Raw genomic sequence first — 4,845 nt, 5'->3', positions numbered from 1 at the left:
GTTCTTGTCTTTCTTCGAATGAGTATCGCTGCTGTATATGTACAAACATACACCCACATACACACATGTATGTATAAAGAGATTTAAGGGATTTTCTCATAGTTATGGGGGCTGATAAGCCTATATGTATGGGCTGGTCCAGCAGGGTTTCTACATTGCAGAATTCTTTCTCTGGGAAACCTCAGCTTTCATTCTGAAGGCTTCAACCCATTGACTGAGGCCCACCTGCATGACTGAGGGTAACCTACCTAATGTCACCAGGGGACTCTTTGTAAATACATAAACAAAACATGGTGTTATTATGTTCATACATGAAACCAATCATCACAGGAAGTTGGCATAGGGACACAGATGAGGGACACTTAGTGTAGCTTGGGATTTCCAATTACACATTTAATATTTTTGATGCATTTGTTAGCTGCCTCCATCCAGAGTAGCTTTGGCCATGCAAGTACAAAATAACATGCATGCTTCTGAAGAGGGAATAAAAGGGGGGGGTAACATTTTATAATGTCTTCGGGTTAGCTTTCCTGAGGCAAGAAATTCTGTGTGTGCCAAGGGGCTTCCACAATCCATAGTGTCAAGAGCATTTTTTCTGTGCAAGGTAACGCTCAAGAATAGCAAAACCAGTCAGGTCGCTTTGACCTGGCTCTCTCTGCCTCCTCAGCTATATCTCACGGACAGGAAAACACCTCAGCTCAAACCTGATTTTTTTTTCCAACAGTACCATTTTTTAGCATAGTGACTTTTTAAAAAATATATCATTTGAAAATTGTCATAGGATAATTTTACTAATCCATAGGGCTTTAGGAATAGCTCATATTTTGGGAACTTCCTCCATCCAAGAAAAGAGCCCAGAAATGTTATGTCATAAAAAGGAATCTAGATTCACTTTGGCCTAGAGTCAGACTGCTAGGTGTTGATGGGGACAGCTTATGTATGCTTTTAAGAGTGAGCCAAGTCCCAAACCCACTGTGTGATACAGAGGCTTGTCAAACTTGTTAAACGTGCCAAGGTTGGCAACCCCTGGTTATCCTTTCCCAGCTTCATGCAAAAATACCCACAAAGACTGTAACAGTACTACAAAGTAAAGAGGAAACCCTGGGAATTAACTCCAGTGCCATCATTTGATTAGTTGATCCAAATTAGCTGGAGAGAAGTTAAGAAAAAGCCCCAACTCAATCACTATCGCAGGGCAACCTAGAAAATCAAGTCCCTGTTGCCTGGACATCCTCTGAGCTAGCTGGAATGGAGATCTGTGCCCACCCCCTCAATATTCCTCACCCCTTTCTTTCACCTGCATGATAGAAACTGAAGATTTCAATTTTTGGTACAACTGGAGATTCAGAAGTGAGGGGCACTTTGCACCCCTGGGTATACAGTCACCACAAAGAAGTCTTGCAAATGGATGGAGGTTAGAGGATCCCTAGATTGTAGCAAATGGTGAGAGTGTGTAACACTTGTTCAAAGAACATTTGTCTGACTATAGCAATTATCTAAGCACATTATCTAAGAATTGGAGCAGAAGATGCTCCTGCCTTAGTCCAGCAGGCACTGGAATTGACCCAGGCCCTTAGGAGGCCACCTCATTCCAGATACAGATCTGGAAGGAACTGAACTCTCCTGTGAACAGGGAGGAGGCCCAAGGGCATGTGAAACCTCCTCACAGAACTGTTAGAAGCGTGGGTTATGGAGGCAGAAGGCCTGGCTTTAAATCCTGGCTCTGCTGCTGACCAGCTGGAGAGTCCTGGGCCAATTACCTAGCCATCCAGAGCTTCAGTTTCCTCGCACACACCATGGGAGTGGTTTCTACCTCAGTGTCTGCAGAAAGTAAGCAGGTTAAAGTCTGTGAAGTACTTAGTGCTCTGTCTTGCACAAAGAAGTGTTTAAATAATTACTTTCATTTTTATTAGCCACAAAGAAGGAAGAAATTGAGATAAAGAGAAGGAATGAAAAGGGAGCATCCTGAAATATGAAAAAAATAAAAGGAAACTCCCAAGCAAATTCCCACAGGAGGAACAAATCAACATAACTGATACTACTGAAAACTTCATAGGTCATAGGGATAAATTTGATCAGTCTCAAAAAAAAAAATTAAGATACAGTAAGCAAAAGGAAAAAAATACAATTTTTGAATTATATCTGTGCCACCCCAAAGAAAACAGAAAAATGAAAGAAGCAATAATTAAAACTTTCCTGAACTAACCCAAAGAGCTAAGTTTATTTACTGATGGTTTTTATTAGGTCTATGCAAAATTAATGAAAACTACTAGTAATAAGACATATCCTTTAAAATTTAAATTAAGAGTCACACAGATGTTGGAAGGGAGTATACAGAAGAATCACTATTTGCAGTTACGTTATTCAAGACCTGGAGAATGCAAGAGAACAAATGCGAAGACTACTAATGAGTTTAGAAAGATAGCTAATTGCATAATAAATACACAAAGATTAATATAAACCTGTTGATCAGTTAGAAAATACAATGAAAAAACAATCTATTCACAGTAGAAGTGCTACTATTACCAATTTAAAAAGCAGTGAAATGTAAGTGACCAAATTTACACGAAACATGCAGGACCCTTAAAAAGAGAACTGCGAAACTCCTGGGGGATATGGTGGAGTACTCAAAGATTTCTTGGTCAGGTTCATGCACAGATTTTCCCCTCATACTCTGGAAATTCAAACTAATTTATACCAAAATCTCAATAGGACTTTTTAGAAACTTGAAAAAATATTTCTAAAGCTTTTTTTGTGGGAAAAAAATGGACAAACCACCAGACAATTCAGAAAGGAAAAAAAAAAAGGGTTGGAATGAGTCTCAGCAGATATGAAAAATTTTTTCCCAAGTTAGAGTTATTGAAATATTAGTCCAAGATCAATGGAACAAAAGAGAGTCTAGAAATGTTTCTCACTTTGGTGGGGGGGATAAGTATGGCTTTTAAGTGGGGAAAAAAGTTATTTATTAAGGGACCTGGCTACCCGTTTGTAAAAAAAGAAATAAAGCTAGAATCTTACTTCACATACAACAGCAATAGACTTTGAGATGGTTCAAAATTTTAAGTGTAATAAATTATATAAAACACAAACATGGTAGAATATTTTTTTATATGAAAGGTAAACAGCCCCTGATATCAATACTCAGAAGCCCAAACTATCAAAGAAAGAGCAAAATAGGAAAAGTAGAAAAAGATCTGTAGTAACAGATAAAGATTAATAATCTTAAAAGAATTCTTAGAATTAGTAAATGATGAACACCCCACCAGAGACGTGGAAATGAATGGATAATCCACGCAAGAATGGATGCATACAGGCACGCCTCATGGCTCAGTCGGTTAAGCGTCTGCCTTCAGCTCTTGGGTCATGATCCCAGAGTCCTGGGATCAAGTCCCACATCGGGCTCCCAGCTCAGTGGGGAGCCTGCTTCTCCCTCTGCCTGCTGCTCCCCCTGCTTATGCTCTCTCTCATTCTGACAAATAATAAATAAAATCTTAAAAGAAAAAGAAAAAGAATATCCATACAGCCAACAAACTTAGGGAAAGTGTTGTTCACCCTCATTAGTAATAACAAGAAATGGGCACCCATGGACTTGTGGAAGTATACAATTGCTTCTCTTCTGGAGAGCAGATAGACAATGTCTTTTAGTTTAAAATGTGGATCCCCTTTGACCCATTAATTCCACTGGAAGAATTTATCCTAATGGGATGGACATGTCTGTGGAGGCGTATGTCAAGATTGCTTTCAGTGCAGCCTAGCTAATCATAGTAAAATATTGGAAACAACCCAGATTTTCATCAATTAAGTGATTAAAAAGCTGATATATTTGTACAGTGCAACATGATGTAGCTATTAGAATATCATGTAGATACATGGCTACTAACATGGGAAGATGTTCAGGGCACAGTATTAAGAATATTAACTTTAAGAAGCAGATACAAAATACGTATAATTCCAGTTCTGTTTCATTGTGTTTACCTGTGCCTTTCAAGAGATGCCTGTTAAATACTTACCAAGAGGTTTTGATTTAGTAGAGTTATAAAGATTTCCCCCAACATTTTTATTTTTTCAACACTTTCACATTTTTTTTTAGCAAAAGTTATTTCTAGGGAATCGGCAGCAAAATTTTATTTAAAAGACATGCTTCCTTAAATAATAAATATTAGGATCTAAAGAGTTTAATATCAAAAATAAAAATAAATGACTTAATTAAGTTTCAGAGTACATATATATATCTTATCTTGAATCTTCTGCAACTGTATGTCTGCATATTCAGAATTAGTTTTTAATCTGTGTTGGTAATTTATGATTTATTCTTATGACATGCTCTGTAAAAAAATATGGCAGTGCATGTGTTTAAATTTGTACTAAGTGGATCGTAATGATTGATTTATTTTATTCTTGTTATTGAAGTAATAAATTGTCTTCAGAAAATACTCCATTTTGTTTTAAAAAATTATTCTTCGGATGAGAACTATCTGATCTTGTGAAAACTCTGTACATTTCTCGTTATGAACCCTTGTATTTAACTTATGGTTAATAAAAAATCCAAGATGAACTTGGGCTTATCAGTTTGTCTTGGATGTTTATTTTGATTGCAGCATCACATTTGAAATCCAATTGTAAGCATCACTTGTAATCAAAGCACTTTTAGTAGGTGTGACAAATGCATTTTAACAAAATTGTACCCATGTATTACTTGGCGAAATATTATTTTGCTTAGGAATTAACACTGTAATTCTGTTTCACAGTTTATCCATGTAATTTGGGTTTTTACATGTCTTGCAGTTCCTTTTATCCTAAAGTAGGTTTGAGTTTATTAGCTGGTTTCACATAGTCTTGTTTATA

Source organism: Ailuropoda melanoleuca, chromosome 2 (genome assembly GCF_002007445.2).
Source record: "Ailuropoda melanoleuca isolate Jingjing chromosome 2, ASM200744v2, whole genome shotgun sequence".
NCBI classification, from domain to species: domain Eukaryota; kingdom Metazoa; phylum Chordata; class Mammalia; order Carnivora; family Ursidae; genus Ailuropoda; species Ailuropoda melanoleuca.
Note: the sequence above shows the minus strand (reverse complement) of the source record.